This window comes from Microtus pennsylvanicus, chromosome 10 (genome assembly GCF_037038515.1).
Source record: "Microtus pennsylvanicus isolate mMicPen1 chromosome 10, mMicPen1.hap1, whole genome shotgun sequence".
In the NCBI taxonomy this organism is placed as follows: Eukaryota; Metazoa; Chordata; class Mammalia; order Rodentia; family Cricetidae; genus Microtus; species Microtus pennsylvanicus.
In genome coordinates this window covers 63,366,220-63,389,669 of record NC_134588.1, presented here as the reverse complement: position 1 = coordinate 63,389,669, position 23,450 = coordinate 63,366,220, and positions in this window count along the sequence as shown.

The following is a 23,450-nucleotide window of genomic DNA, read 5'->3' as shown; positions in this document are numbered from 1 at the left end:
TGTTTGTATAGCAAGCACTGTTACCTACTGAGCCATCTCCCCATACGCCCAAAATGTTCTTTAAGCTAAGTTTTGAAAGAAACTTGTTATGCATCCTTAGATCATAGATAGCAGAATCATGTTAAACTGTTCTTTAGTACAAAATGAAGTAAAAGGGGAAAGAGGAAGGAGCTGAAATCATGATTCAGTGTAATACATTTACCAAGCCAAGAAATGTTCAAGTTATTTGAATTTATGCCCCTGGTGGCCAACAATTTATACAAAGATCCAGGGCATATCCTAAAAGGGATTTTAAAAACCAATCATGTTTTCACATTGACATTCTCAAGCTTATGGAGAGGAATATTGAGGAGATGACATTGGATTCCCCACAGCCTCCCACCAGGGATACCCAGGCTTCTTCTTTGCTAACGATTTTAAATAGGATGGATCACATGGCTTGTCTAAGAACAGAGATGAGGGAGAGGCTTTGTATGAGGTTAGATGTGATAAATGCGTTTTGGTGCTGACAATGAGTGTTGTTTGTTCTTTTAATTAGCAAACACTGTGCTAATATCCAATTCAGAAAGACCAAACAAAAATAAACACCTAGCCCCAAGATTAAAGCTGCGCCTCTGTGTCTCTGCGCTCACACAAGCAGAACCTTCCTCTCATTCAGTATACGCTGTGAGGCTGATGCTCTATGGGAAAAGTATTCGATGTTCACTTCTTCCAACACCGAAGAGAGGCCGTGTGTCCAGCAACTCACAAATTGGGGAACACTTGCTAGAAAAAATATGCTTGGGCAGCATTGCTGGTTGCATTCTTCAAGAGGAAAATTGAAAACAGAGGATCACCAGGGTCAGGCAGTTATTACTGGAACCTGGCTCTTACAGAACGTAATACATACCATTTTCCCCAACTAAATTGCATTGCTTTGTCCCAGTCACCTGATGGGGCCCAGGATAAGGTGTTTTTCAAATGTAGATAACCACCTAGGTTTCCCGAGGCACATCCATTTAAAAGTGGGGCCCCAAAAAACACCGGTGGTGACAGAAAAATGATATTTTCCAGTAACCTCAGCATCATGAAGAATAGTTCCACAAGAAATAGTTGACAGAAAAAGAAAAACTTTATTATTAAACATATATCGTGCTATTCAGCAGAATCTGTTGCTGATGTGACTGTCCTAGGTCTTTTAGTGTTGTGTTTGAACCAGATCTCAAACAAGCTCAAAATAGTCTAAAGATCAAGATATTTTATTAATAGACTGAGTGTTAATAAGAGAAAAATTTTAAACATCAAATAAACAATAATCACTAAGGAAACTGAGAGTGGGTGTAGAACACAGATCAAACTGAAGAGCCGACATGCTGGCTCATGTCTATAATCTCAGAACTCAGAAGTCTGAGGCAGAGGATTGCTACAAGTTTGAGGCCCTCCTGGGTTTTAGAGAGAAACTCTTATTCAAGAAAGAAAGAGAAAATGCAAAGAAAGGAGGAAAAGAGGGAGGGAGGAAGAGAGGAGGGAGGGAAGGGAAGGGAAGGGAAGGGAAGAAAAGGGAAGGGAAGGGAAGGAAAGGAAGGAAGGAAGGAAGGAAGGAAGGAAGGAAGGAAGGAAGGAAGGAAGGAAGGAAAGAAGAAAAGCTCAATTGAACCACAAGTTCCTATGAAGTTTCAAGACTAACAAATTGTTTAACATGGTCTCTTGAGTCAACAAATTATAAACTTTGTGATTCTAATAATTGGATCACATAATCTTTGAACAAAATATCATCTGGATGCCCTAACTAAAAAGAAACCATAGGTCACTCCAATGGGAGTAGCCAATTGCTAATAAGAGAAACTGAGTCTAGACTTTGCAATAGGGTGTGGTGCTATTGTCTTGAAATCTTAAAGAAAGGAAACTGTTCGGCGTCAATGCTTGACCCAAATAACATTCCTTATCAAAGTCTCTAGGGCAACAAAAACAGAAAATCAAAAGGGGACACATCTCATGTGCATTCACAATGATCAGGATTTCAAGGGACAAGAAAGAATGCATAGGGGACCCGGAAAAAAAATGGGCTGAGCAACTCACTTTATTTCATGAAGACTCCCAGAAATTTTTAGCTTCTAGGGGACAGTTAGAAAAACTCATACTGTTTAGTAAGAAATGGTAATTTCACTTAATGAATCTGTTAACTGCAAGTGTAAAAGAATCTTTCTCCTCAAAGCAGACTAACGTTGGCCTCACCCATGTTGCCTGATGCCCCTCTCTCCTCATTGCCAGAGAGACCCATTGTCTCTGTAGTGCTGGACACAAAGCCCAGTTCTGTTTTCTATGACACCACCCTCATCAGATTCGCACAGTACTTTGTAACTTAAATGAAGCACTAGGGATCTCCAGCGGATATCAAAAACCTGTGTGCTACCTATGCCTGTAGGTGATGAACTGCAATAGAGTTAATTAATTGGTACAAGGGATGGGAATATGCATTCGCTTCTTCATAAAATTCCCAGTGGCTAGTCAAACAACCTCGACCCCCTTCTACGCTACACTACTCACAGAAGCAACACACTCGGCCAGCTTTAATTCTTAGAGAACACTTTCCCTATATTAACTGGAATTTGCTTCTAGAATTGCTACCAACTGGACTCGACTTTGAATTCTGAGACCCCAGAGCAGTTGTCCTCAACCTTTCTAATGCTGTGACCCTTTAACACAGTTCCTGATGTTGTGGTGACCCCCAACCATAAAATTATTAGGTTGCTACTTCATAATCATAATTTTGCTACTCTTATGGTTATGAATCAAGAGAAATCTGAGAAGGAGGATCACTGAAAGCTTAAAGACAGAACTGGCTACTATGTCAAAAAAAAAAAGAAGAAGAAAAATTCTAGGTGCCAGCTTCTGCAATGTTATCTGTTAATAAGAGACCCTTGATGAAATGTATTTGGGAATGACATACAAAAAGAATTACCTTATTTTATACATTTGTTTCTCGTCTATTCACTAGGTTCCTGAATGACATATTTAAGATGCAGCTGGCACTTTTATGGTGTGATTGGCAATTGCCCGCTGTTCCCTGCTCTGAACTCTTCAGTCACTCAGGTGAATAGGATGTGATAAAGTGACACTTAGGACGGAGTTTGAGGAATTCAGCGTGAGCTTCAAGGACAGAGCCCACAATGGTACACAAGATTGGAAATTTCTCCCCTAACACCAAATGTCTACAATGCTTTTTTTTTTATCTCTATACTGCAACAGGAAAGAAAAGAACAATGTTAGAATCTTAAGAAAGCAAGAGGTAGGAGAAAAACTGCCATGTTACAGAATGCCAATGATGAAAAAAAAAACTTTTTAATTGACTCATCACTACACATGTACTCAGAACCAATATTTTCAATAAATGGGGAAAGTAAAGGCACTGTCTACATAGGCATTTCCATCCCACCTCCTGCACTTGACGGAAAATTCCACATAAGCTATGGCGCTAGGCAAACACCTGGTATTTTTATTTAGAAAGTTCCAGAGAAAAATGTTGAGCTCAATAAAAATAATAATGATAAAAATAAAGTTCCCAATCAAAAATTCCAGTGGCTCAGTAGAAGAGAAATCATACAATTCAGATAGACTCAGATCCCACTTCCTCAGGTACATTGGTGGCCATGAGAGCCCTCTCCCTTCCCCAGAATACTTCCCTTAACAAACCCACAGAACAGAGCAATCCCATTTCAGCTCAGGAGCCCATGAATACCACATAAAGGTGACAGGAGACCCAAAGCTCTCCTACATGTTTTGATGATGCCAATCATATGAACTTTTTTTGGACTAGCAGGCAACCAGAATAATGGCTGGTGGTGTGACATCCTGCACCAGAGCAAAAAAACAAAAAACAAAAATTCCTAGCCTTCATTTATCTGAAGTCATAGCATGTTACATTATAGCAAATGGACCTTGCTAGACTCCATTTCGGGCAGAGCCAAATTGGAACCGAGCAGTAGCAGGTGAAAAATCAGTGCAGCTATTTCTTAGGACAAAAGCAGAGCCAATGGCAGCAGAAGCAGAATGGTTTCTCATAAGATGCATTATCCACTCTTGTTGGGGTACAATAGTGTCTCCACAATTAGATGGATTAGAGGTTGCATTCACCATATACAGCAACAGGATACCAACTGATAATCACACATTTTGTTCCCTAAACAGTTACAATAGCAAACAGATGAGTTGAAACTCCTCTGTATATTCACATAACATAAAATCAATACTTAATTATAGCAGGTCTGCATGGGGCTGGTGGTTGGCTCTACAGTGGAGACTGTATGAAGCCTTCAGTTAGTTAGCAAGAGTCAAGAAAGAGAACTGCGGTGTAACAGCAAGGTGGGACTGACCCCACTGACCATCCCATTCCAGGCTTTAATTGAGAACAACTATAAAACACAAATAACTATGCAGGAGCAGATGTTACCCCAGTGGTAGTTGCTAGAAAGCTCTTCATAACCACATTTTTTTTGTGGGCATGCAAAGCCTCAGGAGACCTGGGTAAAAGAAGGCAGCCTCGAAGAAGTGACCCTAGGCATAAACTACAGGACAAAGGGGAATAACAGAAATCTTAGAACCCAGTGACCTGGTAAGGACCCCAGTTCTACTGTCCCTAGCAAAATAGCTGACAGCTCATGCTCATTATTCATAAAACAAAAAGGACAGTCAATCTGCCTTGGCCAGAGAGTCACTGTGAGGCTGAGAAAGCTGGGTGTGTTTTGCAGACAAGAAGGTTACAGAGCATTAAAAGGCTGTTTTTATTTGCTTCTTCATTCTAATGCTTTGATACAGGTATGTGGTGTGCATGCATATCTGTAGACATGTTCAGACATGTGCGGATGCATGTGGGGACCTAAAGTTGATGTTGTGTTTCTCCTAGATTGCTGGATTGCTCACCAGTGTGTTTCCTAAGCCTAGGTCTCTCAGCTGAACCCAGAACATTTTGATTTTTCTTTTTAGTCTGATTAGCCAGGTTGTCCCAGGCACTCATGTCTCTACTTCTTGAGTACTAGGATTGCAGGCAGCCACCATCACTCTTGTTTCACCTTTTGCATCAGTTCTGGAAGTATGGTTGTGAGTCCTCACTTGCACTGCGAGTACCTTTTCCACTGAGCCATCTTTTAGCCCTATTCTTGTTGAAGCAGGGTTTCAGATATCCCAGTCTGTCCTCAGAGTCACCATATAACTAAGGATTACCTTGAATGGCTAATCCTCCTGTCTCCATCCATCTCCTGGATGCCAGGGTTACAAAGATACGCCACCAAGGCCCTGTCTACAGTTTATATGGTGCTAAAGATTCAATCCAGAGATTCATGCATGCTAGGTAAGTACTCTATTAATTGGGCCATATTTCCCACAAAGAGGTTATTTTTTATTTGGGGAAGAGATAGTATGTCAGCATGCAATATCATGAATAATCGAAAAGAAGTAATAGCTTCATTTATTAAGTTTTCAGTGCAATGTTAGCCAAGGTCACACTGCAGCACACACCAAAAAAACAGAGGTAAGTGAACTTGGAGCAAAGATTCTAACTGCAGTTAAGGATGTGGGGTGGAGCTATAAAAGCACTCAATATTTCCCAAGTCCATACTTCAACTATGACACACTCCTGAGAGTGGGCTGAAATGCTCTTCTCAAGAGATTCCCCTGTAAGAATTCTCTTTCCCCTTTGCTAAAATTTTCACTCTATTTTGTAGAGCCACCTGTATGTGCAAAATATTTCTTTGTCCTTACCTCATATGAAAACCTACGGGTTTGTTTGCTCAACCAAATACCTTATCCCTCCTCGACAAAAATAAAAGATCTCAGGGACTGAGCAGTAGGTCCATTTATGGAAACAATGCTGGAAGTCATGGTGGAAGAAGCAGGAGGGGAGACTACAGATTTATTTACAAAATAGCTGAGGATCAGACCTTGAAAAAATAGTGCGGTTGTTTGTGGGTAGGAACATAACTCTGTGGCCAGCTCTCCAATGGCATGACTTTGGACATATCTGACCTCTAGTACTGCTCAGAAAAATGCAGATGAGTGCTGGGAATGCAGACAGGTGTAGAGCACTTATCTACCATGTAGGAGGCCTTGGGGACAATATTCAATGCCAGCATTTGTCCATGAAAAATTGAAAGGTTGTTTCAGAATCGCTGGTCTGCACTCTTTTTGCAGGGTATATGCTCCCATCCCCACAAATACTTGCAGTGCTTTGTTTTCCCTCCAGCACTTTCTTAATATAGTTATTGATATTATTTGGTAATAACATAGTTATTGGGAAGCTGCCTCATGTCTATGCCAGGTTTGTTCCCTAGACCTGGATCACTCAGTCTTTCAGCAATAGCAAAGACACTCACTTCAGGACAGAGAAAACTGGCATAGCATGGGAAAAAAAAAACCCTCAGCAATCAACTGATGAAAGTCAGCTCCTGTAAAAGCAAGACATGGCTGTCAAATCTGAGAGCACAGCTTTACTGAAACTGGGTTTTCCATAGGTAGGTTAAGATGCAATGCATTCTAAAGTCCTGGACTCTTACTTGACTCCTCTGGATGCATTTGCAAAAATAATACATTTGCTAGTGGTTGATAATTCATTTCCAAGAGCCATAGACCATCTAACAAAAAAACCCAACACCAAGCATGAGAAGCCCTGCTTTGAGTCATTGGTCAAGGATGCCCAAGAGACTCTCAAAACAGTATGGTCTATTGCTATTGTCCTTGGTCCCCCCCACACACAGGTAGAAGATAAGTTGTTTTTGCTGAAGATACATGTACTTTGGAAATAGGGCTCAGAAGTCCCTGACCTGAAACTAATCTGAAAGCCTCCTCCCTGAGGACCAACTTTCATGGTAACAGAAGTTGGTACTAAAGGATGGAAATAACTAACAATCCTACCTTGCTATGATGTCTATGAACCATAACAATGACTAGCATGGTACAATAACTCTAAGGGAGTAGTAATGACATGCATAACTTGGCAGTGACCAACAGCTTTCTAATTGGACTGAAGGCCTGTTTAGCAAGAGAAGAATCATGCCCAGACTGGAAACTTAGTCCACTACTCGACATATACTGAAGTCATTGATCATGGAGAACCTACAACTACAACTTCACTAACCCAACATGATTCCTAACTATATCCTAAATATTTGTCCTTATACCCACAGATAAGAGTAGCCCTCATCCATCATCAAGGAAACTAACCTTTGCAACAGGTAGAAACCATTACAGAGAATCTCAAATCTCAAATGAAGAGTTGTGGAGACCAGTCACTACAGAGGCATCTACAATACAGCTCTTATATGTTTAAAGCATGGGTATCATTGTTGAAGAGTGAGTAGAAAAACCGTTAGAGGCAGAGGAACAGGAAATGTGTTGTGGAATTTGTGTGTGTGTGTGTGTGTGTGTGTGTGTGTGAACAATTAAAACGAAGAAAAAAGAGGCCATGGATTTTAAGAAGAGCAATAAGGTCTACTTGGGAGTGTTTGAAGGGAAGACACAGAAGGGAAAATGATATGATTATATTATAATCTCTGAAACTTTTTTAAAAATGAAAAGAGTAAAAAAGATCTTAACAGATACCTGAGGCCTAAGGATCACTTTGAACCAGCAACATAGAATAGTGTTTGCCAAATAATAGAGATTTTGCTTTTCACGTTGAGGTCTAAATATGATGGATTCATAGACACACAAGAACACATATTTCTGAAATGACATTGATCTCAATATACAGCAAGGCATTTATGAGCTTGTCATCTATAGATGCATTGGACCACAGCATAGCTATCCTGGAAGGTATATGATATAGCTTCAGGTTGGCACCTGAATGTAGAGCATAATCAGACTATCCAAGCTCCCAACCCTCCCCAGGCTCTTGACTCGCCCAGGATTCTCAAATCACAGAAACCTTCCAGAAGTGTTTAGAAGATTTCATGGGCATTCACACAGTCAACAGATACATCTATAAAACAACTCAGTAAGACAGGCCAGAGGAAACACCTGAGTTACAAAGTTTAGGTAAGTGAATTACCAAAAAAGATCAAACCAAGCAATCCAAGATCCAAGTCCTCTGATGCCCAGTTCTTAAGGTGTGACATCAAGAGCTCATGACATCATACTATGACGTCATACTACAACATCATACTATGCTGTGTTTGTGTAGTGAGTGTCTGAGAGGATAGGCTACGCTCTCCACTCAAGGATAGGAATGTCAGTTAATGTCAGAGTGAGGAGCAAAGCATGGTCTGTTTGGATGCTGCTTGAGTTGGCCAATGTGCTTCCTTTTAAGATCTGTTCTTACCATATTTTGGGTACTGCTGAGCTGAGCAGTTGATAGAAGTCTCTCTCTCTCTCACTTCTTCTAAGTATGAGCATATGAACAAACAAGTTATTAAGGTACCCATCCTAGGAAACTCAATTTAAAACAACAAATGACCAGGGATCATTTGAAGAGTACCACATTTTAATAGTGTCATAAAATAAGTCCTTCGGAGCAGAACTGCTTTGATTCCCAGCTTTTCCCAAGGCTGTTCTTCCATTCTCCCACCATATACAAAGTCATCATATCATTTGCAACAAATTTCTGCTCTATTAAACTAGTCATGGTCAATTCTGTCCACCTGCAATCAAAATAATCTGATTTTCAGTTGATCTGCAAGTTTGCCATGGACACAGGAACCCAAAGAATAGGAGATATGAAAGTTCCGTAGGACTATGTGATTATACGTATGCATATACATATGGTTATGCTTTTTCCTCTCAAAAGGACTAACCTTGAGAGTTTTATTTCTAAGACATGGCACCATGAGCAGTTATTGAATTTTGTTCAATTTATTATGAGCTAAAAAGAAAAGTAAGGGAGCCTCTGTTGAAAGGATGCAATGTGACATTTGACTTAATCTGGTTGTTTATTTAGTAGTTTATTCTTTCATTCATTGTTCTACCTAATCTCTTCATTACTATGTAACAAAAATTTCAAGTTATATATATGTACTTAATGGTCTATATATCTTTTAAGATGAAACTTTATCCCAAGCTACCACTAGCCTTCTAAAAATTCAACAGGTTTCCCTTTTGTGTATGTCAAATAACTCTGACAAAGAGGATGGAAATGTCCTCTTGACTTTGCAGAGGCTGAAGCTGTTACCATGAAGTTGTAAATCAGGAACCCCCAAGACTTCTGTCTAACTTTAATTGACTTTATCACTGTCCCCACTCTCTAGCTTACTATCTTGGCAGCAGGCCTTTCGGCGTGATCCCTCTACTTCCAAAGCAATTGCATTCCCAAGCAAAGAAATGCAATAAGCAAAGTCACGTCATAAAGCAGGGCTCCGAGTACACTTCTGCTTTCTTTGTGTTGCTGTCTGATCTGAAAAGGTGTACTCTAAGAAGCAGTAAGGTCATTTCTAATCCATATCGAGATGATAGTTATGAACACGGTGACTGCTAGCTCACGTTGCAGGGGCTTGCTGGATTCTCTGTCATTTTGCAGCAAATAAGATGTGAGCCTATCAACAGAAGCACAGCAGGAAGCTCTCTGCCTGAGTTAATGATCACGGGCCTGGGGGATTTTAGGCTAGAGATGGGAGATGCACCTAGACCCCTTGGAGGTAACTATATAGATCAACTACCTCTGCAAGTCATTGTTATTGCTTTATCTGAATTTAGATGGATTTGTGTGTCTTTGTTGACACTAAAATATTCTAGGAATATAATAAACATATAAATAAATTGGTGGTACAGGATGGAGACAGGAAGGGAGGGAGGAAAGAAGAGTCATTGTTTTCTCTTCTAACTTACAATGTAAGAGTTATCCACATACTCATTTTCATTAAGAGCACCAATCTTCCCCACCAGTCAGCCACGGCTGCTGGAAATAAGATAATACTAAACTGGAGGGTGTAGTAAAAATGAGGCAATTTTTAATATGCAATTCTGCAGAAGCTAACACCAGCACAGAGTAAAAGGAAAAATGGTTTGGTTTGGGTTGGGTTGGGTTTTTGTTTGTTTGTTTTACTTTTACTAATTCTTTGTGAATTTCTCATCATGTGTTCCGATCCTACTTAGCTGCCTGTCACCTTGCATCCACCCTCTGCCCTTGCAAACTTCCCCCCAAATGAAACCAAATTTAAAAGAAAAACCAAAAACTAAACAAAACAACCAAAACAAAACCAAAGAAGAATCTTGTGTGGAAGCTGTAGGGTGGCCCGTTGAGTCACACAGCTCACGCTTTGGTCCATACATTTTTACTTGTAAGTGTCCATTGCCTTGAGTCATGGGTCTGCTCTGAGGCCTCTGGTGTCTGCTACTCCACTCTTCATGGGCTCTTACTGGGGCTTCTATTGGATATTCTGTTTTCCTATATTATAGAGAGACTGCTGTTTTGGGTTTGTAGGTTCTTCGCCTTCACATACTCTAACAGTTCATAGATTCAGTGGATGCTGGGGTAGGCCAACTCATAGCCCTATTTCTGAGCCTGTTCCCAGAAGTCTACACCTGCTACCAGATCAGCAAGGTCCTGGACGTGGCATGGATCTTGGACACTGACATGTTCCAAGGTGGCTAACCAGACCCTGGTCCTCTGCATGACTCTGGGTGATAATAGGAGCCCTGGACATCAACTCAGAGCCTGGCTGCTATAGAGCCAGTCCTCTGATGGAAAGATACTCCTGTCAATTCTTTCTATAAACCAGACTTCCACCCCTCTCAAATTCCCTATGTCACTGCCCTAGGATGCAAGGCCTCATCTAACAAACTCTGTGGGGCCTAAGGCTGCCTCCCTTTCTATTCCCTGTTCATGGCTCTGGGTTTAGGCATAGAACTCCACAACTCTCAGTCCTGAGACAGTTGGCTCAGCCTCCAACCAGGGAAGGAAGGAGCCCAGTCTCCTATAACTAATGAACTCCAAATTTTTACACTAGGCCCTTTTCCTCCTTCAGAGTTGACAACCAATGTTCTTTTCAAGGCACACAAACTACACATTAGCATAATCCCACAAAGCACATCACCAGGAAAGCCAAAACATCAGACAATTTTGGAGACAGATTCAAAAGTTTGGAAGGAGGGGTGCGTATGTTCATCCTATTAATGCAAATATTTTTTAAAAGAACTTTATCTATAAAATGTACCATTGTGAAAGAACTTAAGGATTAAAATGCATATGTTTCTGTGAAAGAACTTCAATTGCATCTAGCCTGAGAGATTTTAGGTTTCTCCTGTCTATCCTACTCATAATCAGGGTTAAATTATGATAAGAGGTATTATATTATAGATTACACAAATGAATTGCATGAACCTAGCATTTCAAAAATGATCATATATCCAACTCTCCCTTTTACAATCAGGAAAAGCTTAGATTATACATATTAATAAAACTTTATCACCATTTAAATTTGGCAAGTAATCATCATTCTGAAAATTCAGTGCCATTTTGAGGCTACTGGACAATGTCAAGGAGTTTACCAGTGGAGTGTATCTTTTATTCCTTGCAGAAGCCATCAGTCTCTGAATAGAAATGCAGTGGGATTTAGGTGGGTACCTCTCTCTCTCTCCATCTTCCCTTGTCCTGGATTTTGGAACCAAATCCAAAATGTTCCCACACTGAGTTATCAATCCTCTAAAAAGAGCTTCCATGCCACCATGGCAGCCATTTTCTCATGGTAGACTAGGAGTGAGATCAGAATGTAATGACCATGTCTCCTTCTGCCATGCCAGCAATGATGTTCATTTGACAAAGGATCAACAGATGGAGAGAATAGCTATGCAGGTGAATAACTATAGATCAGGTAGAAGGTATTCTTTTTTTCTGTGAATATGGCACAAATAAGTACAAATAAGCTAAGATCCCAGCCTTATGGAGCTTATATTCCATTCAGAAGTTATTTACACCTCTTAGGACAAGACCTAAAGATTTAGGTATATCCTAACAGAGAATCTCACCCCCTTTGGTTTCTGTTCATGTCTCCTAATGTGGTATGTGCATGTGAGACTGGGGTACTCACACATGTGTGAACATATGCTTTTCACATTGCTAAACTTTTCTGTTTGTGAAGAGAAGTGTAGTTGCTATATATGTGCAGTTGTAAGTATTAGGGGAATAGGGTGTGAGGGTGGGGTGGGGGGTGTCACAGTGTGTGTAGGTCCAATGACAACCTCAGGTATTCCTGTCCCATCTGCTCCTGCAGCCATTCAGTCCCAAAGAAACACACAGAGGCTTATATTAATTATAAATTGTTTGTTATATTAGCTCAGACTTACTATTAACTAGCTCTTACAACTTAAATTAACGCATAATTCTAGTCTATGTTTAGCCACTTGGCTTCGTACCTTTTCTCAGTGAGGCATTTTCCTCTTGCTTTCTTTGCATCTGGCTGGTGACTGTGTCTCTGTCTTTACTCTTTTCAGAATTTTCCTAGTCTGGTTGTCCCACCTATACTTCCTGTCTGGTTACTGGCCAACCACTGTTTTATTAAACCAATACAAATAACAAATCTTTACAGTGTGCATGAGCATTCTCCCACAGCAGTATCGGTCCTTGCTTCCACCTGTTTGACATAAGGTTTTTTGTTATCCATCCCTGTGTACCCTTTGTTATATGCCCCATATGTTTCTAGTAAATCTTTGTCTCTGCTTCCCATCTTACCATAGGAGTGCGGGGTTACAAATGCCTGTGTGCTCTGTGTGCAGCTTTGTGTGGACTCACGTCCGCATGCCTTCACAACAATCTCCCCAGCTCAGTTGTTGTTTGCTTTGGTTTCTGTTTTTAGCCAATAAATCTACACAGGCGTGGTAAATATAAGATCAGCTAACAGGAGACACTGTTATTCTTATTGTTATTTTAACCCAACAGGTCTACCCTGCAGTTTGAGGTGCAAGGTCAGCTAATGACAGGGTGGTGTTCTTATTTTCCACCTCATTTTTTTGTAACTCAGTCTTGCTTGAGACCGCCCAAGAAAGAGAAATGGCCAGGCTCAGGCAAGGTCTGGCTTTTTCACAAGTTTCTGGTCAAATGACTCCCTGATGTCAGTCACCCTCAGTCATCCTACCCTGGTTTTAACAGTTGATTCTGGCCTGAGTCCCCAGGCTTAATAGTTCATTTCACAGAATTCAGTTGTGTGTAATGTGAGAACACTTTCTGATTATCAACATATGCCTTCGATCATGAGCCAGCACTCCCAGCTCATCACATTTGGACTTACCCCTCACTGTTCTCCACACAATAATGAGCTTCATGGCTCACTCATTTCTAGTTCATTTTCTACACTAAAGCCAGAATTACCTTTGAAAGCATGTCTATTACAGAACCCTGCACCCTGACTCAAAGATCTATGAAAACTCTCTATCTGGAACTGGAGATGTGGCTCAGTGGGCAAGACCACTAGATGAACAAGCATGAGGACCTGAGTCCAGATCCTACTATCCATAGAAACAATGCTAGGCAGCATCACACACAAGGTTACAACCCTAGCACGGGCTGAGAAAGCAGAGATAGGAGAATCAAGGGGGGGGGGGTTGATGGCCATTATCCGAGCTCAGTTCCGTGAGGACCATGTCTCAAAGGTGTAAAGTAAAAACATGGTAGAGCAAGACATCCAACTTCTTCCTTTGGCCACTGAGTGTGTGTCAGAGGCACATGCACCTGTGCATATAAAACACACACACACACACACACACACACACACACACACACACTACAGAATCCTTGAACTTGAGAGCCTTAACACACCCTCTGAGGTCCTGCATGAGCTGGGTCCCATCTCAGCCTTGTGTCTCTTCTCCTACAGCCCTATTGTTCCCAGATGTGCTCGGTCTCTTGCTCTTTTCCCCTCCTTCTGCATGCAGCACACTTTCCTTGGGCAGTTCTTGCTGGCTTTATTCATTCTCTGCAAACATGTGACTTAACCAGAAATCCCTCTCATCATCACTGCATCAACATTACAGTCTCAGCCATAATCTGCTTTCTGCCAACAATTCGCTTTTTTCTTTAGCTCATCCACATTCTATGTGTATTTGCTTGCTGTTCACCTTATCTATTGTACTGAAAACTCTAGTAGTGAGTGCACCTGGCCACATTCTCCTCCTTGGCATAGGGCCTCCCAGAACATAGTAGCTATCAATGAATTTCAGCAGAATGTACACTTGTGCTAACCTTACCAGCCAAGCTGTCCTTCAGCAGCACCTAACTGCTCCAGAGTTATGAAAACTGATTTCCCTGACTGCCGAGGTGACTCAGTCAGTTGAGTGCCTGCCACACTAGCATGAAGATCTGAGTACCGGCTGCCACACCATGGGAGGGCATACCTATAAACCCAGTGGTGATCCATAGATCCCTGCAGCTTCCTGGTCAGCCAATAGATGGATCAGTAAGTTCAAGATTCAAAGAAAGACCATGTCCCCAAAATAACACAGAAGTGAGCGACTGAAGAAGACACATGTTTTTGATCTCCGGCTGCCACCATGTGTGAGCCCAAACAACCTCCTTCCAAGCTTTTCATCCTCCACCCAACACTACCTTCATTCTCCCAGTGTCCACTTGGGCAGCCATGTGCTGGTGATGAGCCCTGACTAAAGGGCTACGTGTTGTGCATACCAGATTTCAAAAAGTCAGCATAAAAAAAAAATGAAATGTAAAAGACCTCAGTGAAACTTTTGTTGAAACAATAATAATTGGGATACATTAAGCAAAATGAAAATATTGTTGAAACTGGTTCCATCTGTTTGTCTTTTTTTAACCTGTTTATTGGGGGAAAATTCAATTGAAATATGAGTGCCATATAGTTGTAATCATGTACTGTGATGGCTTCTCTTTCAATATAGTTTTTCATAGAGGGATACGCCTTGGTAGTTCTCCCGTGCCTTCCACTGGCTTGGGAAAGCATTCGCTTTGCGCTGGATAACACCGCGTGGCTTGCAGGTTGCACAGCTTATTTACCCATCCACCTACTAACAGACATCTTTGCTGCCTTCAAGTGTTGCCAATTAAGGATAAAGCTGAGATAAACATCCATGTGCTGGTTTTTGTGCAGACATATGTTTTCAAGGCTAAGATGACAATTGCTGAATCATACGGCAAGAGCGTCTTTAATTTTATAAGAAACAGGCGCTCTGGCTTCCTAAATGGCCACAGCCCTGGCATTCCTACCAGCCGTGAATGAGAGAGTTTTTGTCCTTCTGCATCCTCAGTACCATTCCACGTGGGCAGTGCCCTGGATTCTAGGCATTCTAGTAAGTAGCATTGCGAAATAGTTCCTTACTCTTTTGATTTATATTTCCTTAGCTATATATGACGTTAAACATTTTCCCAAGCATATTGATTTTCAATTCCTTAAATTATATCTTTATTTATTTGTTTCTGTGCATGTACAATTGCCTCAGTGTGCATGGGGAAGTCAGAGGAGAACTTGAAATGGTTAGTTGTCTCCTACCACCGTGTGGGTCCCAGGGATCAAACTCAGGGCAACAGGCAACCCCCTTTATCTGCTGAGACATCCCACTAGCCCTTCATCTGTTTATCTTCTCTGGTGAAGTTCACTTCTAGCCTGAACATTTTTGCAGGGGATGTTTTGAGACTCTCCTGCCTCAGACTGAGTTCTAGTAACACAGGTTACAGTAACACAGTCTTTGGATCAAACTTCTATATCCACCTTTTGAACTAATTTGTTTATTTTCTTATTGTTGACTTTAAAATACTCAATGTACATATTTGGATAACAGTCCCTTTGCAAATACCTTCTGCTCACCCTTGGCTTTTTCCTCCACTCTTTACAAAGCAGTTCATTGAAACAACCTTCCAACATCTAGAACAAGAATCCAAAAGTGAATCTAACCGGGCATCTTGTGTTGGTGCAGCAATGCAATTATTACTGAAAAGCAAATGAAAATATCAGTTTTTAAAATTAGGGCTAATGAAGCCACGTCTTCTGTGGACAATGGCTCTCCTTTACAGGCTGTCATAAGTGTCAGCTTCCTATTCAAAATGTGCCCCCCCCCCATATCACTTCCCTGCACATCCCCCATGGACCTGAACTGACCATATCAGGTCTAATCGCCCTGAAATGGTTAATTCTGGGATTTTTGTTGTTCACAAAGGAGGTGGCAGTTATGAGGGTTCTGTCTGCTTTGTTCTTACTTCCTTGGATGTTTCACGCTGTAGCTAGAATATACTTCATCTTGTAGGCAAGCAAAGGCCCAACCTCTCAGCTTCTGATACTGGGGTTTGGCCAGGAAGTCAGTCAAGCTGAAGAGAAAGAAGAAATCATAGCATATTTCTGAGATCTGCACACAAACACTTCCTGGCTCTCAGAAATGTCAGTAGAATTCCAGGAAAAGTCAGTGGTAGTTCCACCCAAGTCTTCTTTTACTGTGTGTCTGAGGATGTCTGTGCTGGGTGGGGGTGCACCAGTGTACTCGTGAAGTGGAGGCCAGAGGCCAACCCTGAATTTGGTTCCTTAGGAGGCATCCACTTTCTTTCTTTATCTTTTTTGAAGCAAGGATCCTCTCAGCGGTATTTAGAACTCAACAATTCATTGTAAGCTCCAGGGACCCACATGTCTCTACTTCCCCAGCACCAGGACCACAAGTCCATGCAGGATGCCTGACCTTTTACTCATATTTGGGGACTGAATTCAGATCCTCGCGCTCACATGGAAAGCACTTTACCACCCGAGCTGTGTTCCAAGCTCCCAACAAACAACCACTGTATGATTTTGCAAACGTGATGAACAAGAGCAAATCCCTGCTGCAATCCCTGATGCAACCAAGCAATACTTCTAGACTGCCGCTAATGTCCTATTGTATGATAGTGACAAGTTCCTTCGGGATGCTGTTAATGACTTCCCCAAACCTCTCTGAGGCATCTTGGCAGCAGATGTACCGTGAGGACACTGTCTCTACTTCAGTTTTAAGTAACTTGGGACAATCATTTCTCCTCGGTTTTCTCTCGTCTCTGGAGCTTTATTTCTCAACTCAAATTCTCTCGGCTTAAGGTTTTTATACCACTAGTTCCCACTGGCATTCCTGCCATCTCGTGAAGTTCTTTCCTGCTTCACTTTCGTTTTCTGCTTTAACCTTGGGCTGGGGTGGAGTCTGATAGATTTTCTAGGCTTCTAATATTTTGCTTGAATTTATGTCTCTGAATAGAAGAAGTCCGCTTCTATAGTCCTTCAAAGCAGAACCACCCAGCGAGATTCTAGTTAATATGAGTTTGATACATACAGACCCATTCATTAGGCCACTCAGGGCAATTATAATGGATTTTAAATGTTGGGCCCATTTTTAGTACTCTGAGTTTCATTTAAAGTTAAGCAGCTGGCAGTGGTTCAATAAGAGGAGTTTAATATTTAAAAGAGTCAATACTTAGAGTTATTTCTTGGGCCTTCAAGCCAAGAGTGACATAAAAGTGATGAACTGGCTCGGACGTACTTCGTTTTGTTTCTAAATTAACTTCTTTTGTGTGTGGAACTATCAAAGCTGGAAACCCCACTGGAAAGGAAACTGAACACCCTCTAAGAGATAACTGACGACCTGCGCTCATCGCTGATACCTTCACGACCGCTAGACACCCAGCAACTGAACGAGGGTGATGAAAACATGATGCATGTGCACAATGGGACTTCATCTGCTATAATGAGAGTGGAATTACACATCTGTAGATAAAGGAAAAAAACAGTTATACCTAGTGAAGTAACCTGTCCCAGATAGATTAAAAAATAAAACAAACAAACAAAAAACTCAGGTTCCTTCTCATGTAGAGATCTCAACTTTGAATATTAAGGAGTGTATGATATGATTAACTAGAAAGGGACCATTGGTGAGGGATGCCTTTCACGAGGTGGGATAGCAGATAGATATGAAAATATATAGCGGCATATTAGGAATAGAATGACTGACACAGGGGTATGTAGCTGAGGGTAGATTAACCAAAATTAGTACATGAGGAAGGTACTATTGTATCGAGGATACATTGTGCCCAGTAGATTGGTATTATGTAGGTCAAAACGTTCACAGATGAGGGCCATTGTTTGTGCCTTCCTCTCTCAGTAGCCCACATGACACCTTTGGCACTATGAAAGCAAGCTAGTATACAGGAAGCTACGATAGAGAAACCTACTACCCTGTAAAAACAGTTTAGAAATAGGCTTTAAAGCAAAAGAAGTAAGAGAGTCTGTTTGGCTGGTGGTGCTGCTCCTAGAAACAAAACCCCCGATACTAGACAATGTGCACTGCATTAGGAGTTGTTGGTTAGGGAGCTCTCCCAGGTTCCTACAACAGTGCATGCTCTTGCCATTTCTCCTGGTTATACACCAGACCTAGACAACGGATGAAGATACACACATCTTGGATGCGAGATGGAGAAAATTCAAGCTGCAATTGAACTGGAAGCTTTCTTTCTCCTGACTCAGAGAGCAATAAGAACATATCATGCATGCATAAGTCTGTCAAAAACCAAACGTAATTGTGCAAGGCATGTTTGTATGGATTGAGACACTGTGATTACCAATAGGAAGGTTTCCTTTTAGGTGCTTTGTTTTCTTGAAAGTCAGTTGAGGAATAAACAGAAGACAGGAAAAAGAGAACTGAGAAAGTCGGACCTGATGGGCTATCTTCTATTTGATTAAAAATAAGAAAGTCAAAGCGGGCTGAGAATTAAACCAGGAATATGCAAAACACAGCAAATGACCTGTGCCCACTGTTGCATGCCCATTCACATGATCAGATGGTGAATGCAGTGCTGTCCAGAGAGAAAGTGTCTGTCTCTCTTGGAGACTCACCACAGAGCTGGGTGCCAAGAACAGAGATGCATTGGATGTGGATAATCAAAGTGAATGTAACCACGATGCCATAAACTGGTCTAACCAAGTAAATCTCATTCCTTCCCTGTAATCAGGAGACATGCTTTCTTCTTTGGGAGACAGGCAAATAAGAAATAGAAATTCTGCAACTTACTACAAGCTCCCAGCCCAATAGTTTTAATTCTGTGCTAGCACCGTGGAAAGTTCAGGAGAATCACTTTACTCTCCACTGTAAGTTCCTTCATCCCATTCTTCAGGATTTTCTCTGTACCAGCATGAAAACATTAAATCTCATAGGAACACAATGTGTGACCTGTCTCCCAGTTCTAATGAAGTGTCATGGGAGACATTTCCAATCAATCACAGCACTACATCCGATGATCACAAGACCCAACCTTAGAAACCGTCCCAACCCACTTCTCCATGCAGCCACTCCTGACTTGGCCTGTTTATGAGGTTACCCCAGGAAGCAGAGGATCCAGGGGACCATGCATGATAAAATTTTCCATCTTCAAGTTATGACATCGTACATCACCAGCAATTATAATATGTACAACTGCTCAATCACTGCCTTCAAACTTATCCAACTCATTCCCTAATGTATACTAGGCACTGTGGGGAAAAAGAGACAGAGGTCAAGCCTAAATCTCAATTCACAGGGCTTGTTTGGGGGGGGACTGAACTGTAGGTTAGCAATGCCTATGTAGGGAACTCCACACGCCACTGTCAGTGTTCTGTCCATAGGAAGGAGCTTAGAGAAAAGCAAGACGGCTACAACCAAGTGGTGTTTGAAGAAAGATTCATGAAGAGAACAGCACTTGAGATGGGTTTTTAGAAAAAGTATGGTCATGTGAGGGAAGGAAAAGCAAAGAACATTCCCAACACAAGAAGCTACATCGAAGAAAGTACATAGGCTGGGAATTCTAGGAAGCGTATGGCAAACACCAAATGGCTGAGTATTGGATTGGCCATGCCCTTGGAGTAGCCACAACAAAATGGAGAGGAAGCTGGCCATTTGGAGGTAGGCATGAATACCAGGATAATATCAGTTGGGAGGTTTATTCTGAGAAATTAGGGAATAATAACAGCTTCGAGTTGGCATCCTGATTGCAATAGACTGGGGCTGGCAAAGCCATGGAAGCAGACTGAGACGCGCTAGAAGGCTTTTGTGTAAAGAACTGGAACTCCAAGCCTGGGTTTGGAAGGCTCCAGTACTCCTGTCAGGGACTGCAATTGGAAGAGAAAGGAAAGCAAATGCCTCTGGCCAGTTTAATTATCAATTTTTCCAACTTGCATGCAGTCTGTGTTACCCTGACCTGGAGAGATAACTGTCCTTTAAGGAAAGGTACGGTCTGATCAGCTTGGTGATAGAGACCAGGGGCAATGATGCACCCTGCTACATCAGTGGCAAGAAGATTCAAGAATTCTGTTTGTCCTATGCTGAAATACAGTTTATCTGGCAGTCCAGGAGTTCAGCAGCATTGTGAAACAGGAAAGGGGGACAAAGAAGAGGAGAAGTAGGTGGAGGAGAGAGGTTAGAGAAAGCACCAGGGCAGACTCCCCAGACAGCTTACCAGTGGCTCTCAACCATCCTAACGCTGCAACCCTTCAATACAGTTCCTCATGTTGTGGTGACCCTAACCATAAAATTATTTTCACTGTTACTTCATAACTCTTGTTATGAAGTAATTGTGCTCCTGTTTTGAACTGTAATGTAAATATTTTCAGAGATCGAGGTTTGCCAAAGGGGTCACAACACACAGGTTGAGAACCACTGACTCAGAGGCAAAAGCTGGCTCTAGAGAACTAGCAATTAGCCTGGACTGCACAATTTCTGTGCAGGTCTGACTGCTGGGCTTCTTCATTATTCTAATGTTATCACAAATAACTGAGAAAAACAACATAGGGAAGAGTCATTTCGACCCACAATTTAAGAGGTTTCAAGCAATCATGGCAGCTGGCACATGGGAGAATGTAGAGCTCACATAATGATGGTTAAGAATCAGAGAGGGGTGGGGGAGAGAGAGAAAGGAGGGTTAGAAAGAAGGAGAGAGAGAGAGAGAGAGAGAGAGAGAGAGAGAGAGAGAGAGAGAGAGAGAGAGAGAGAGAGAGCTCTTTTCTTTTGTATCTCTCCCACCCTCTCATTATAGGAGAGCACTATCCATAGTCAGAGTGGCTCTTCCCTCCTTAGCTGATCCTTCTCGGACACACCCAGAGTTGTTCTTCCTGGTATCCTAAGATGCTCTCAATCCAATCTTGTTGACAGTCAAGATGAACACAAGAGCTTACTACCCTGCCCATGCTTCAGTTGAAGAACGTCAAATTAAGTGGACCTGAGAAGCTGAGGATCTGCCTGTGGGAATTAAGGGTGCGAGTGCCAAGATCAGGTGCTGGATCTGACCTCGGGCCTGCCTGACTTCAGGACAGTTTCCCACAGCATGCTTCACCCTTTGTATTAGCCCATCCTTAACGTTAGGATCAGGCTAGGACAGGGACACTCATTATCCTCCATCAACCTCTTCTCTCTCGTTCCTTCGGGGCTCTTTCTACTTGTTAGAGTGTGGAGCCTTTTGAACCATGTGTTTGCTTCCTAGCAGTTTTTCATCTCAGCCGAACTCGGCTTCTCTATCAGCTCCTGCCACTGCACTACAGCCCCATACTTCCCTAGGATGCCTGTTCAATACCCTGGTGCTCACTCTTCCATCTAGAATTCGGAAATGAGCATGGCAGCTGTGAGCACCCCTCTATTTTTTTTGTGTGTTTCTCTCTTGCCACTCCAGCACACTGAGATTCATAAACCCTGCGCATGCTCAAGGGAACATTCTTAGAAAACCCTGACTTATTGCTGTTTACTGCTTGTGACCTCTGTTTTGGATATACTGGGGAATTTGCCACTACTATTAAATTATTAATTCATCATTCCAGGACCTCAAAGAGGGCAGAGGAATGTGGGCAGGGAATGATAATGCCACTTAGAGAAACACATGGGTAAGGAAAAAGGATAATTGTGAACTCAGAAGCCATGACAATAGGTATTGACTGTCCCATACGGGAAGGGTTGTATTTCTGTTGTTATTATGATTAATTTAACCTTATCCTAGTAGGCTTTAGCCTGCAGCATTGAAGTATTTCTTGCTGGGCAACACTTTCCCCTTCATGAGTTTAGAAACATAATTCTCTGTCAGGTCTGCCATGAGAAAATTCTGAGGAAAGGCTGTAGGTTCAAAATCAAAGGGAGCAGATGGAGACCATTACAGAAAACCACAAACAACCAAAATGCAGTTGTGGAGCCCCATGACTATAGACATCTACAAAACCACTTCTGAACCTAAGGCTCAGGTACATCCTGGAAGAGTGGTTGGGAAGATCCTAAGAGCCAGAGGACAGGGACATTAGCTATGAGCCTGTGTCTTTCGCAGAAGGCAGGGAAGCTGCACCTGTGAAATTTTAACACTATAGTAGCCCAAACAAGGACAATGGCAGTTGACATATCCACGTGAATGGGGGATATTGCCTGAGTCCCTACTTCTGGATGAAGACTTATCAGTAATTAATGACTGCTGAGAGAGGAAAATCAGTCTTTTCTAGGGATGTGCTTCCTAACTGGTTAGCCGTCAACAAGTGGTTAACCCTAGATATATCCACATAGGAGCAACAGTAAATGGACACAACAGGTTGGATTTATATACTTACATGTATATGAACATGCATATATGTATGTATAACAATGATCACCAATGAAAAATTAAGATAATGTATGATAGATAGTAGAAGGAAGGTTTGGAGGTAGAGAAAAAGGAACAGGAGGTGAAAAGCCAGATACAACTATAGAGGATTGAAGGTGATCAAAGCATTACACACATGTGGGTACATATATTTATATGTATGCATATATATATGTATGCACACATTATATATGGAGAGAGAGAGAACAAAAGGAAGCCATGGGGAAAAAAGATGAAGACACAGGCTATACATAACACAAAAATAATACAGCTGAAATGGAGTCTCCACAAAGTCCTAACAACATGACCACCTAAACATGAGCTTAGTAAGGACATTTCATAGTAGATGGATAAAAACACCCTGAGTCCTTAATTTTGCAGAAAGAACTCTAGGCATATAAGGGATGATGAGAGCTAGAAAGAAACGTTCTAACTCAGAGTGAGACACACTCAATTGTTCCCCCAAACCAAATTGCTATCCCTAAAATCATATATACAAATAATATTATTCAGAATGAGCAGGCCTATATTTAGGAAAATTAGTGTGCGTGGTGTGTGTGTGTGTGCACGTGCGCATGTGTGTGTACATATATATGTGTATATATATGCATGTAACAACAATTAATGAAAAAAGAGGCTGTGAATTTGAAAAAGAGCAAGCAGGGTTATGTGGAAGGGTTTAGAGGGAGGAAAGGGAAGGCTGAAATGATGTATTATATTGCAATATAAAAAACAAGAGAAATAACAATAAAAAACTCAAAGAGAATTCTGTACTTAGCCATATGACTTTTCATCAGTGATACAAATCCTTATCACCATGGTACAATACAGGCAACAAAGGCCTGAGTCTTTTTCATTTTCTCCAAACTGGAATTGTCTTGATTGATTTCCAAATTAGAAGAACAGTTCACGTTAACTGCAAAAATGTCAGAATATAGTAATTCCA